Below are 15,474 nucleotides of genomic sequence, written 5' to 3'. Positions count from 1 at the left end.
GAAAAACCACAGTCGGGAAGGAGAAATACACAAGATTAAAAGAGATTTGCCTGCTATCCAATGGTGCAAGAAAGGAAAGGTTATGGATCATCAGACTGATGGTCATGAGGAATGATTAAATGAAAGCAAGTGTTGGACAAAAATAAATAAAATGGAAGAAACAGTCAAAACCTTTTCTCCTCCCCACCTCCCACAACCATTCTGTGAGGGCAGGTGTATGTGTTACTTTGGGTTTATGGTTTAATATGGATTTTAAATATTAAAAAGCCAGGCCAGGTCCTGAACTTGTGTAAAATTGGGAAATTTTTATTGAAGTGAATGGAGCTAGGCTGAGGATCCAGCCCATGGTATAGAAGGTTTCCAATATATAAATATTTCTTAAAAAAATAAGACTCCATTCAAGTAAAGTCAAGGTTACAGATATACATAAGGGGTTTGGGTACATAATACCTTTCAAAAATGTTAAATAAAAAAATCCAACTGTTAGTGTCCCAAGTGATGCATAATTAAAGTTACTCATCTTGTGATCCACTCAGGGCTTGGCTACACTTGCGAGTTAGAGTGTATTAAAGCAGCCCTGGGTGTCCTAACTCATGGCGTGTCCACACTGGCAAGGCAAGTAGAGTGCCCAGACTCCGTGGCTAGAGAGCTCCTGGTAATCTACCTCGGCGAGTGGAATAACACTTGATGCACCCCTGCTGGAGCGTTGCAGTGCCAGTGTGGACACCCTGATCTGTTAATGAGCTCTGATCGGCCTCCAGAAGTGTCCCACAATGACTGTTCTAGCCACTTGGGTCATCACTTTTTGAACTCTACTGCCCTGCCCTCAGGTGACTAACTGTCAGACCCACTCTTTAAATTCTCTGGGAATTTTGAAAATCCCTTCCTGTTGGCTCAGCCAGGCATGAAGTGCTCTCAACTAATCTTTCCAGGTGACCATGCCTCCACGTGCCAGGTGATCCCCAGTACGGAGCAATGGCGAGGTGCTGGACCTCATCAGCATTTCGGGGGAGGAAGCTGTCCAGTCCCAGCCATGTTCCAGCTGTAGGAATTACGATACATTCAGGCAGATATCAAGGGACATGATGGAAAGGGACCATGACCAGGAGATGCACTGCAGTCCAGGGTTAAAGTGAAGGAGCTGCGGAATGCCTACTGCAAAGCCCGCGAGGCAAACCGCCACTCCGGTGCTGCCCCCGTGAGTTACTTGGGGGCAACTGCACCTCCACTCCAAGTACCACCATGAACACTTCAGAGCCCAATTCAACAAGGCAGGAGGAGGAGCAGGAAAATGGGAGCGAGGGTGCTGATGTGGAGGAAGACACCCCGGAATCCCTAGATGCATGCAGTCAGGAGTTGCTCTCAAGCCAGGAGGAAGGTAGCCAGTCGCAGCAGCCAGTGCTTGGGGAAGGACAAACATCAGTGGAGGTGCCCGGTAAGTGGTTTTTATTTTGGGAAGTGAGTTTTTCGGGCTCTTGGGGTGAGGAGCGTTAGGGCTGCATGCATGCCTAGATGCGGAATAGGGCGTTGATGTGCTCTCTCACATCGCAGTAATCAGCCTCAGTGATCTCTTCAAAGGTCTCATCTAGAAGCTGGGCAATGCGCTTGTGCAAGTTTCTTGAGAGAGCCACTGTGGTCCTTGTCCCAGTCAGGCTAACATGTCTGCGCCACTGTGGCATGAGGGGCGGGGGGACCATTGCTGCACACAGGCAAGCTACATATGGGCCACAGCGGAAGCCGCATTGTAGTAGAAGACCCTCCCTTGCTTCCCAGGTCACCCTGAGCAGCGAACTCCTGTGGAAAATGTGGGGACAGTGTTCAGTATAGGGGCCACCTGCAGCTATTGGCTCTCCCCAAGGCACAGAAACCCAGAGAACAGTACGGCTGTGAAACAATCAGTCCCCCTTGACTCACATTTTGGGGCTCCCGAGGGTTATGTGAACTCGCTTTGGGAAGGGCAAATTCTGCTATTGTGTACACTGTGCTTGCCCTGAAGTACGGGGGAAACATTGCTCTGTCTGATGTGAACTATGCTGCCTCTGTTAAGTGTTGCATTTTGCCTTTACAGATGCAACCTTGAGATCTCAGCCATCCGTGTTATCCCAGGCCGAAAGACTCCAAAGAATTAGAAAGAGGTCACGTAGAAGCAAAGAAGACAAGCTGCATGAAATAATGCAGCAGTCCCTTAATGAGAATCTAAAAGCGCAGGAGTGGAGGGAGAGTGAAAGGAGGATCCGCCAGCAGAATGAGGAGCATCGGCACAAAAGCATGGAGCTCCAGCAGCAAAGCACAGATCAGCTGATAAGCATCATGGAGCGCCAAGCGGACTCTATCCAGGTGCTCATAGCCATGCAGGCGGAGCCCACTACTGCACCCGCCCCTCCCTGCAGCCCTTGTCCCAAAACTCTTTCCCTTGTGCCTCTGTGTCACCTCCAACCCACTTTTCCCAACATCCAGGTTCTTATCGCCACCAGCTGCCTCCAACACCTGTAGATTCACCATCCAGCCCTGAAAACTACAACCCTTACCCATTGCACTCAACCCCACCACCATGCATTATAGCCATCCTGAAATGCAGCACTCATTGCACAGCTCTCCAGACTAGAAAGCCTGAGTATAAGAACAGGACATACGCAAATCTGTGATTGAACCGTTCCCCACCCCACCCTCTTGCCCTTTCTGTTTCCCAAGCAGTTGTGTTTCTTTTCAATAAATGGAATTTTTGTCTTTGAAAACATTCTTTATTATTGCATAAAGTAAAAGATACCTTAGCCCAGGAAAGGAACAGTCACAGAATCACAGAATCATAGAATATCAGGGTTGGAAGGGACTTCAGGAGGTCATCTAGTCCAACCCCCTGCTCAAAGCAGGACCAATCCCCAACTAAATCATCCCAGCCAGGGCTTTGTCAAGCCTTACCTTAAAAACCTCTAAGGAAGGAGATTCCACCGCCTCCCTAGGTAACACATTCCAGTGCTTTACCATCCTCCTAGTGAAAAAGTTTTTCCTAATATCCAACCTAAACCTCCCCCACTGCAACTTGAAACCATTATTCCTTGTTCTGTCATCTGGTACCACTGAGAACAGTCTAGATCCATCCTCTTTGGAACCCCCTTTCAGGTAGTTGAAAGCAGCTATCAAATCCCACCTCATTCTTCTCTTCCGCAGACGAAACAATCCCAGTTCTCTCAGCTGCTCCTCATAAGTAATATGTTCCAGTCCCCTAATCATTTTTGTTGCCCTCCGCTGGACATTTTCCAATTTTTTCCACATCCTTCTTGTATGTAGGGCTGAAAACTAGACACAGTACTCCAGATGAGGCCTCACCAATGTCGAATAGAGGGGAACGATCATGTCCCTCAATCTGCTGGCAATGCACCTACTTATACAGCCCAAAATGCCATTGGCCTTCTTGGAAACAAGGGCACACTGTTGACTCATATCCAGCTTCTCGTCCACTGTAACCCCTAGGTCCTTTTCTGCAGAATTGCTGCCTACCCTTTCGGTCTCTAGTCTGTAGCGATGCATGGGATTCTTCCGTCCTAAGTGCAAGACTCTGCGCTTGTCCTTCTTGAACCTCATCAGATTTCTTTTGGCCCAATCCTCTAATTTGTCTAGGTCCCTCTGTATCCTATCCTTACCCTCCAGCATATCTACCTCTCCTCCCAGTTTAGTGTCATTTGCAAACTTGCTGAGGGTGCAGTCCATGCCATCCTCCAGATCATTAATGAAGATACTGAACAAAGCCGGCCCAAGGAACGACCCTTGGGGCACTCCACTTGATGCCGGCTCCCAACTAGACATGGAGCCATTGATCACTACCCATTGAGCCCACCGATCTAGCCAGCTTTCTATCCACCTTATAGTCCATTCATCCAGCCCATACTTCTTTAACTTGCTGGCAAGAATACTGTGGGAGCATATTACTGCAAGTCAGCATATCAAACAGATTCCAACTAACATTGGAACCACTGCACTTCACTCCGGTGCAGGGTACCAAATATTACTGGAGGCTCTTAGCCTCAAATTGCTCCATCAAGGCATTCCTAATCCTTGCAGCCCCGCGCTTGGCCCCTCTAATAGCCCTGCTCTCTGGCTGTTCAAATTCAGCCTCCAGGTGTTGAACCTCCGAGTTCCATGCCTGAGTGAATCTTTCACCCTTCCCTTCACAAATGTTATGGAGGGTACAGCATGAGGATATAACCACAGGAATGCTGTCATAGGCCAGGTCCAGCTTCCCATACAAAGAGCATCAGTGGCCCTTTAAATGCCCAAAAGCACACTCCACAGTAATTCTGCACCAGTTCAGCGTGTTGTTGAACCGCGCCTTGCTGCCAAGGCTCCCTGTGTAGAATTTCATGAACCAGGGCATTAAAGGTTAAGCGGGGTCTCCAAGGATCACAACGGCCATTTTGACTTCCCCTACGGTGATCTTCTGGTCTGGGAAAAAAGTCCCGGCTTGCAGCTTCCTGAACAGGCCAGTGTTCCAAAAGATGCATGTGTCATGCACCTTTCTGGGCCAGCCTGTGTTAATGTCAGTGAAACGCCCACGGTGATCCACAAGCACTTGGAGAACTGTAGAGAAATACCCCTTCCAATTAACGTACTTGGAAGCTAAGTAGGCTGGTCCCAGAATTGGAATATCTGTCCCATCTATTGCCCCTCTGCCGTTAGGGAAACCCATTTGTGCAAAGCCAGCCACAATGTCATGCACATTACCCAAAGTCACGGTTCTTCTAAGCAGGATGTGATTAATAGCCCTGCAAACTTACATCAACATGATTCCAGTGATCAATTTTCCCCTCCAAACTGGTTAACAACCGATCGGTAGCTGTCTGGAGTTGCCAGCTTTCAGATTGCAATCGCCACCCACTTCTTCACCGGCAGGGCAACTCTCAATCTCGTGTCCTTGCGCCGCAGGGTTGGGGCAAGCTTCTCACACAGTCCCGTGAAAGTGGCTTTTCTCATCCGAAAGTTCTGCAGCCACTGTTTGTCATCCCAGACTTGCATGACGATGGGATCCCACCACTCAGTGCTTGCTTCCTGAGCCCAAAGCGCTGTTCCACGGTGGTGAGCATGTCTGTGAATGCCACAAGCAGTCTCATGTCATATGCGTTACTCGCATCGGTATCATCGTTGGAGTCCTCACTGTCAGTTTGGAGCTTAAGGAGTAACTCGACTGCCAGATGTGATGTGCTGGCGAGACTTGTCAGCACATTCCTTAGCAGTTTGCGCTTCATTCCTGCAGACCAAATGGGAAGACAGAGCTCAAAGTACAAAAAACATTGAAAGATGGTGCCAAATGTGGACGGAAGCACAGGGACTGTTGGGATGTGAACCAATGCAACACAGGGCATTTGGACAGGACCCAGAATGCCCCGCATTCCCCACCCCCTTCCCACAAGCCACAGTGCCAGAATTGGAAGAGGTGTTTCTGGGATAGCTGACCATAATACACCACTCCCAACGCTGCTGCAAGTGCCACTAATGTGGCCATGCCAGTGCGCTTGCAGCTGTCAGTGTGGACACACTGCAGCGCTTTCCCTAATGTGCTCTCCTAAGGCTGGTTGGTAACTCACAGCATTCTACATCTGCAAGTGTAGCCATGCCCTCAGACTACCTTAACTCTGTCCCAAGATGTATTGGCTCAAATATGTGGAGAATAATTGAGCTGAATGCCAGAAAATGATAGGGCATTAATCAAGAAGAATTGAGAATGTTCTTAATCTCCTTTATGTGGCATCTCCAAGGTTTAGAACAATCAAGGTCCATGGTAACTAAAAATCTCAGACTGGAAAGATGCATCTCTGATCAGAAAACCAACATGAGACGAATCCCTGAGGTAAGATCCTAAGGAGAAGACAGGTTTTGATAAGAGTTAATAAAACATAAGTGACAGGTTTCAGAGTAGCAGCCGTGTTAGTCTGTATTCACAAAAAGAAAAGGAGTACTTGTGGCACCTTAGAGACTTACAAATTTATTTGAGCATAAGCTTTCATGAAATGCATCCGATGAAATGAGCTATAGCTCACGAAAGCTTACGCTCAAATAAATTTGTTAGTCTCTAAGGTGCCACAAGTACTCCTTTTCTTTTTGCAAAAACGTAAGTGAGTATAGTAACGAGTCAATCCCTGACATTATTGGCTGACTAAGGGAATCAGAAATGTATTTGTGTATTTTTGTTAACTTACATTAAATTGCAGCTTTCTGATGTTCACTATTGGTAAACAAACATAGGTCCTTCTTTACAATGTAATTTGAGTTTCTGACTATTGTAGATGAAAATGAATAGCACATTGAATAATTCTTTTCTGGGAGTCTGGAGACAATTTTACATAAAAACCACCAGCTGAGATGTATCTCAGTATTTCATATAGAAAATGCAATTTATCCAGACAATGTTCCCTCCTCAATCTACATGATTCCAGATAGAATTGTTTGTCATTTCATGAGTAATATATTAACAAGGACTCTTTTGACAAGATGGCAACCCATCATGGTAAAGAAACCCACAGGCTTTTATTGAAAATATTTCTGAATAAGTCTGCTGAGTGTGTTTGTTTAACCTCTTCATAGCTGGGCTCACAGGCATACTCCTATGCCATCATTATTAATGGATACTGTACTAAAATCAATAGGGTATAAGTACAAAGTGGATACAGTACTCTCTCAATTGCAATATAGGAAATAAACTGGCTACAGAGCTAAAGCTCCTGTAAATTTTAATCCTTTTATGCATATTAGGGAAGGGTAGAACAGAGGATAGGGAATTGGGATTCCTGGGGCTAGATTACCCAAAGGAGTGAACAGAGTGATGGACATCTGGTCAGTACTGATTACAAGAAGCATGGAATGATGAACAGCACCTCTATTGCGTCATTATCCCTTTAAACTTTGTGGAAGCCCATCCCCATGGCTGCACTGTGGACACTGTGCTCTACTATTTTTTTTGCAGAAGGGGTGGGAGTAAGAAAAAGCAGATCCAGCAACTAGCTATTTTTCATGGCATTATCACCAGCTAATCAGCTGATGTACCAGCAGGAGTCAAAGATGTCCAGCTCCTTCAGACTCCCCCAAAAGCTCCTCCACGGTCTCTACCTTTGTGGATCTGTGTGTTGATTTTCCCAAGGTCACAAGTCTCTTCAGTGTTGGCAGGCCACATACCCCAAAACACCTCCTCCCACTCAAGGAGAAAAATCACTGTTTGTTTTTTAAATGGCCCTTTTGCTTCATTCTCCTAGATTTCTCTAAGAAAGGCAATCCAGCCTCTCGGTTCTATTCTAGGCCCTGTTACTAACTTGCTTTGGAACAGTGATAAATCATTCCCGCTCTCTATGCCTCAAATTACCCTTCAGAAAAATGTTCATACGACTACTTACCTTGCTTACTACTGTGCCATAGAATTATTAGGGTTGGAAGAGACCTCAGGAGGCCATCTAGTCCAACCCCCTGCTCAAAGCAGGACCAATTCCAACTAAATCATCCCAGCCAGGGCTTTGTCAAGACGGGCCTTAAAAACCTATAAGGATAAATTCCACCATCTCCCTAAGTAACCCATTCCAGTGCTTCACCACCCTCCTAGTGAAATAACGTTATCTAATATACAACCTAGACACATTTAAGTCTTGATAGCAAATAGGAAATATCAGGAAACTTAGGAGATTGCTTGCTTTCTCAAATTGTTTTCCAGCTCAACTTGGCAGACCTCAAGAAGTTTGGATAAGCCAGTAAAGTTCTTGGTTCATCTAGAGAACCGAAACTGCAGCTTAAATCCAGCACTGAAGAAGATTGACTTCTGCCTCTGATAGCACAAGCTCTGATCAGTGAAAGGGATACATACCTTGACATCTCTTCAATGCATTGTTAATTACTGTGTCAAATCAGCTGGCTGACAACATATCTTGGTCTCAAAATGCATTCCTCATCTTCTGAGGAGTGAGACTATTTCTGGTGTAGGGTATTCCCTTTAACTCACACTGCATTTGTGTAGCTGAAAATGCAAGTCACCTGACCTAGAATCTTTTTTCTCTCAATCTTGTTCTGTCTGCAGTACCTATCTGCTTGGCTATAAGAAAATTTCATCTACAGTAATATGCACAGTATTACATATATGCACAGGAGAGAGGCACAAAGAAGGATGTCATTTTTATGTAACCCACACACCTCCTGAGTGTGGTGTTCTGTCCTATCTAGTGGCACCAAGATCACATAAAGCAGTGGTCCCCAACCTTTCCATGGGAATAGCATATTCCTATTCCCAGAAGACTGTGGCAGGCGCCAAATACTCCGCCACTGAAATGCCACCGAGAAGCGGCAGTGGCAAGAAGCATTGCCGCCGACATACTGTGGTTCTCCAGCAGCCGCGCTCGGCAGAGGCCTTTTGGTGTCCTGCAGGCGCACACAGCTGCCCTGGTGGGCGCCATTGCGTTGAGGACTCCTGACAGAGATTAATGAGTCTGCTACAGCCTTAGCTAAGAGCCATGTGGCTTTTTAGATCATGCAGTAGTCGCTCATGCATTTAGCTCCAGAGGTCCCAGTTTCTATCCCACTGACAACCGGGGTCTGTCGGTGTTGCACTTACAAGATGGAAAGCACACAATGCCTGTGTGAAAAAGCCATAGTTTAAAAATATGTTTGTTGTACTTAATACCTTGTCAATTTTTGTAGGTAAGTGAATACGATTTGCTGTTAGTTAATTTCAGAATTTGTAGCATTCAAGTCATTTATTATGTTAAGTATAGGAAAGTACAAAGAAAATACTGCAGTACCTGATGTAATTATCTGCAAGCTTTTCAATACAACCACTGAAGCAAATATATTTTTAAAGTAATTTGCTAATCTCCAGACTGAACAGACCATTGCAATAAGAATGCTTTGTATTTACAGAACGAGTGCTAACACAGGGTGGCACTTGTTCCCCCTTTAGGGGCCGCATATGAAAGTTTATGCATCAGCTTCTATCTTCAAGCTAATGGACTTGTCCCTTTAACTTAATCAGTATAGCTGCATGGTTTTAGATCTGGAGGTCACAGATGTCCAGCTCCCAGATGACCAATCTGGGGTGTTATTAAAAAATTGTGGCAATAAGGGACTTGAACTATTTGGGACCTGTGATGCTAGGGATGAACTTCCTGAGTCAGACGAAGCATGCTATGTAAGCTAACAGTGAAAAGCTATGCCCCCTCCAGTGTCTGATGAGCCAGCTTCTGTTCCATGCTAATCAACCTGTCTTCTTGAGTCCACCCTGTAATCACTAAACATGTGTTGCCTTTTATATGGCTAATATGCTCCTGGTTTAATCTGGTCATTTGATTCTCACCCACTTTATGGATCATTCAGGCTAGGAAGCGGTGGGAAGTTGGCTATGGGATTAATATAGAACCTGAGCTTCCAATTTGTGTGGTTCTCATTTACCTTAGTGTCTGAGGGGTTCTAACATTGGTTAGCTACCAGAGTGAATCCGAAGGTCAGTCTAGTGGCCAGCCAAGGTAAACGTGAATCCTAGTCTAGTGTGGTAAACAGCCTTAAACCATGAACATTGCACTCCATTTGTTGTGTGCAGGTGCAACTGATTAACAAACATTAACCTTATCAGCCATCTATAGATCTATAATAAAACCGACCCCTCAGGATTTCATAAAAAATTCAACTGACTTTCTGAAGTGCACTCTCTCAGACAGGTTCAGAGATTTTTATTATACGTGTCTGGGAAATGATTCTTTTTTTCTCTGCAAATTAATTCATTAATATGTAATTCTGCATTTTTTTAAAATAAATTATTCAACTCCTTTTGTAGTCAACAATTTGGCAAACATCCTGACCTTGCTTAAACATACATGACTCCCAGGAAAGTGAATGGCATTTGATCGCATTTTCTTCAGAATTCAAGGTAAGATGTAAAGCAAAAATGAACATGGAGTTAAGCACAAATTCCTATGCTGAACATTCCCACTATCTAAGGTACAGAGTTGAATGTAAGAATGAAATATAGAAGCAGAAACAGGCACAATCCTAACCTAAAATCTGGATCTGAACTTTGGTGAGAGCTTGGGGGTCAGAAGCTAAATCTGCCTTTGTATCCAAATTTCACACCTGACTCCTCTTTCCACAGTGGGGTGAACCAAAACTCTGGAACTAAACACCCTTGATTTTTTAGTCCAATACCGAGTGAGTTCCAAAAATCAGATATGGATTCATACTGTGTACCCTAAACACATTTCTAGATATACTTTTACTTTAATTTAAAAAATCAATTAAAAAAACCATTCCCCTCTGTGAAATCCCTTATTATTTCTTGATTCAGAAAAGATATTCCAGAATGCATCTTTTCTGTGACATCATGACTCTCATGGACCGCAACCAGATTTTGACGATGTATGATTTCGCCTTTGGGAAATCTTCAGTGAACTAGAATGTATAATGTGGGGAAAAGAATATTTCTGAGCTGAATGACCCTCATTCCCTAGCTAGTGGGGTTACACAGTATAGTTATCTGTGACTAATTGCATCTAATGAATGGAAAGAGAAAAGCAAATATGAAAAAGCCAATGTAATGCTGTGATAAGGAGAATTCTCAGAGATTTTATGAGTTCTTGCTAAAAATAATCCAGAAGCAATAGGATAGTAAGACTACGACACACAGTTCTGAGCATGACCTTGAATAAATTAATCTGTTAAGCCAAACACAGTTATCAACCTGATATCCTGCGATGATATACATCATCATCTATTGTTTGCATTTAGTCTTTTCAAACTTTTGAAGTACCTTCCTTGTCAAAACTAATCTTAAGCAAAATGCCAGTGATCTGCAACAGCTCTGGTTCTGTATCTAGGGATACTTACTGTTCATTACGGAGCCAAGAATAAGCTTATAATCATGTCCTCTGCTCCCATCGGGCAAAGTTAAATGGCCTCATACAATTTTAATTAACTCTTATTAGTTTCTATTGATTCAATGCATGCTCAATACAACAGAACAGGAGCTATATCATTATACGTAAATGGTAAGTGTTTTGAAACATACACTTTTCAGAATACTCTAGTAATTTTTCAGTCTCTAGTTATCATAAACTAAGTGGCTGCAATCAAAGTATTGACAGAAACATGTAATAAAATATAATGTAACTCAGGACAATAAAAATGGAATTTTTAAATCCATTTTACGAGGTCTATATGATATGCCCAGATAGATCTCGATTTATTTACTGTAGAGACAAAAGTGTCATTGCAGTGATTTTTTTTTACTAAATTGTTTTTTTAATTTCAATTCAGATTAATCAGCAAACATATTGCTTCTAATTTAATAAATATTGCTAAATTAGCAGGATGGGGCTACAATCACCATATCAAAACACTACCAAGAAAGGGAGATTTCAAGGTCTATCATGCACAATAGTCTATCCAAGTACAGAGGAATAGAAGTTGTACAACAGAATGGACAAGTCTGCTGAGTTACTAGGCAGCAATCACCTTTTATACACATGGCATTCTTTTAAAACTTACTTCAGGGAATTTCAACTGACCAGCAATGCCAGAATTATTTCTGATTAAATTTACTGAATGGTGAATCAGAACAGTTTGTATCTATGCCCTCTTTAATCTCATTTTACTGTTTTGCTTCTGAAAAGAGAATGGGTAGGCTGTGACAATCACCTCCTATCACAAAATGCCTCTGAACTTCAATCTCCTGGCCTAGTACAGTGCATAAGAGACACATCTTACCACTGATTTTTATGTAAGTCTCCACAGCCTTCAATTAGAGTTCTCTTCATGCATCAATGATCAGCAGGATACAACTGCCTATGCTATCCCAGAGGTCGTCCAGCTTCCTCCGTGTACTATGGAATTGAATCCAGAGTTCCTACTACTACTCATCTTGCCAAAAGGTTTACATTCTTTGGAGACCAGTGATAGTTTATGAACTCACATTTCCATTCACTCCTCTTATGTCTTTTATTTCTCTGTCTTGCCATAGTGGATCAAACAAAATGAGATATAGTGTTCCTAAAGTGTATACTCCACATCACTCAAACTGGAGTATTATGACTTCTTTAACACATATTTACATTACACAAATATTTAAATCACAGGAGAAAAAGATCAGATGAAATACGGAGAGACAAAGAAACAGAAAGATAATAGAGATATTTTCAAGTAATATGCCAGATATAAAACGGATGAGTTGAGAAAATACATGTATACAGAATTCATTAGACACATATTCCAGTTCATGGAAAGATAAGTCTGTCAGATCTTTGATAAACCACCATCTTTCTTTATGTTCTCTTAGGTCCTGATTCAGCATTTACCAAAGCACATACCTAACTATAAACATGGGAATAGTCTCACTGACATCAATGGTGAATAGAACTGGTTTGGAATTTTTTGACTACATGTTTTTCAACAAAAAATGTAGATTTGTCAAAACTGAAACTGTTTGTGAAACAGACTCCATTTTGACAAATCTCCTGACAAAATAATTTTGGTAAAAAGTTTTCAAATGGTTGAACTGACCCAATTCAATGTTTTTGAAATGAAAAGTATTAGCTTTTTGAGTCAAAACAGATATTTTGTTTAGAAATTTTAATAAATTTAGACTAGAAGTAGCTGTAAATGTGGGTAGGGAGGTGAGGGGAATCAAAATGAAACATTTCAATTGACCCTAACTGATTTATATTATATATATCTATATATATACACACACACACACACACACACACACACACACACACACACACATATCTATATCTATATCAGTTCATGAAATATTTTGAGCTTTTGTTCTGATTCAAGATGAGAAAAAATATGAAGCGTTAAAAACCATCATGGAAAGGGAAACCCATTTCCCACCAAGCCCTATTAGTGAGTTACTTATTTCTAACACATACACACACACACACAATGGATCTCTCTCTCTCTAGGTAGAGATTATACCTATATACAGTGATTACATATTAAGTAATGGATGTTATTGGAAGCAGAGGGCTAGCTAAATAGACAAAAAAATCAAATGTGTGAGAAAAGGCAAAGATTAAAAGAAAATTTCTGGACTATGCATTACATTATAGTTCATGCTTTTGACTATCTGAATTTATATAAGTGAAAACTAAGTAATTTCTGGGACCAATGTAATTAAACACTTTCAGTGAGCTGACATAGCTGAAGGATTTAGAGTGTGGGAGGGCAAAAAAACCTGCTACATAAAAAGAGAGTCAATGGCCACTTCACAGTTTTGTCCATTACTCTATCACTGTACTGTGCAGCTCTTAATGCAATTACCCTCGAAGAGGATATTAACTCACTAAGTATCTTGTGTTGTTAGATTCCCACTTTTAATCCTTCAGTCTAGAAACCCTGTAATAATGTAATAAGGATCTGTTGCCCACAAAAGACAACACATGCCTAATTTTCAAATGTGGGGCCTCCAAAGAGACATCCAGATCCCTAATTTGGGTATACAACATCTGCACTGTATCGTCCAGTGTTCTGAGAGAACAGTTTAGCACTTTCAAATGTTAAATATTCTGTTATATTTTTCAGGTCTTTTGGAATGCCAGAGGCCTGAAATCAAGAAGAGCATCTCATTGAAATGTCTGCAGCCCTTGAACATGACACATTATCTGATGTATCAATTATTGCTTGGATGCAGGGGTGAAAGTGGGCCGGTAAGGGCCGGTACAGCTTACTAGTAAGAAGCCGGTACCGACCTGTACGCAGCCCACATTAAAGCATTACCACAGCAGCTCTTTAACATCACTGCCTCTTTTGTCCCCGAGGGGGAAAGACGCAGCTGCCCTGGGGCTGGCGATTTAAAAGGGCCCAGGGCTCCTGCCGCTGCTACCACACCAGCAGCCAGAGTCCTGGGCTCTTTCAAATCGCCACCGGAGCCCCAGGCAGCAGGGGCCAGGCAGTGTGGATGGGCTGGCTGGGGGAAGCTGACCTCCCCTGCCCCACCCGTTCTGGGGGCTGAAGCCAGTCCCCGTACCCGTAAGAATTGAATATTACTTTCACCCCTGCTTGGATGGACATGCAAGCAGTCAGATGACCCTCCAACACAGTGCCCCAAAACTGATCTTGGTACTCCTTGAGCGCTTGGCCACAAATTTTGAAATTGCTGACCAGTTAATGAAAGTATATTTGAACAATGATACCAGATAATTTGATACCCTCAGCTGAAGGTTCAAGGTGGCATATGCCTTTCTGCTCTACAGATAGTTTCTTATAATCTTTACTTTTTTGCGTATATTGAGAAGATTACTACAATAAAGATTTTGCTCTAGAGTTTGGGAATCTCCAGAATGTTGATCGTATGGAGATCTGAATGACCTTGATGGAGATAAAGGTCTATCATGGTCAAAGTCAGACTAGGAGAAGATAACTCTCCTCAGTAAACGGAGGAGCAGTCCTAGCATGTTTTAGAGCAGGTCAAGGAACACAAGCACACAAGGATAGCTGGGGCACATGCGATGCCTGCTGGTATGGCTAGTAAAAGTCTCTGACTCGAGTGCATTATACATACACCTCCTGTGGAATGCTTATGTGAACAATCTCATGAAGGAGAATATGCCTTTCTGGCTCAGAGGCAAAGCACATCACCTCACTGATTCTCTCATTGCTGGTCATGACATGCATGAGAAACCAGTTGTCACTACCAACCCTCATTCTACAATTGCATGATAGTGCAATAGTATACCTACAGAAATCAACAAGCTGGCTTCATGATGGCCCTAATCCTGCAAATGCTCTGAATGGATGAACCTCTGCACCCTTATAGAACGATCTGGGGTTAATCTTTAAAATATAATTAAACACAACCTGGTGGCAGCATTCTACATTCCAATGCTCGGTTGCTAACACTATCACAGAAGTGATGCTACTGAACAAAGAATGAGTATATTATGACAACGTGATAAATAACAGCATGTGCTCAGATGTGACCCTCTATATTTTTAAAGATTTTTCAACCATCATGTCATCTAGTAGAACAATTAAATAATTACAGAGAAAAAGCTCAACATATGGACACAATATATAAATTGACTTTGTGCAGCTGGGATCAATGATTTTCACACTCATTTATAACAGAGAAAGGCTGAAACTGAATTAAAGCAAAATCACAAAAATCATATTGAATTATGAAACATAACCCACAGTGATTAATAATTTGTTAACAAACCTTTAACCACTAAAGTTTCTGCATCTCTCTCTGAAGTATATATTATACTTCACTGTCTGCATGAAAACACTAAATTACAGTCAATGACAACAGATTTTGAAAATCCATGATTTAACAGATAACTCAACAACAACAAAAAAAGACTGTTTTTATACATGCATGTTCAATGGCTTTTTCATCAGTCATCAAGTTGAAATGATGTGCAAAATCTATTTTTGCTGCAGGGCAAAAGTTGAATCAAATGGGAACTTTTCATCTCATTCGTTTCTACCTTCATTGGGATTTCGGAGACTGAAGAC

At 42.4% G+C, this 15,474-nt stretch overlaps 1 protein-coding gene and 1 long non-coding RNA gene across 3 annotated transcripts in view; one reads left to right on the top strand and one right to left on the bottom strand.

The window, feature by feature from the left end:
* Positions 1 to 15,474, bottom strand: part of NRG3 (neuregulin 3) — an 896,691-nt gene that overhangs the window by 406,135 nt on the left and 475,082 nt on the right. The gene's annotated exons all lie outside the window — the stretch shown is intronic.
* Positions 1,388 to 2,192, top strand: LOC122461007. Its single transcript, XR_006282687.1, has 2 exons — positions 1,388 to 1,435; positions 2,069 to 2,192. It is a non-coding gene; the product is annotated as an uncharacterized LOC122461007 (long non-coding RNA).

The sequence above is a fragment of the Dermochelys coriacea genome, chromosome 7 (genome assembly GCF_009764565.3).
Source record: "Dermochelys coriacea isolate rDerCor1 chromosome 7, rDerCor1.pri.v4, whole genome shotgun sequence".
In the NCBI taxonomy this organism is placed as follows: Eukaryota; Metazoa; Chordata; order Testudines; family Dermochelyidae; genus Dermochelys; species Dermochelys coriacea.
Note: the sequence above shows the minus strand (reverse complement) of the source record. Positions and strands in the feature narration are given on the sequence as shown.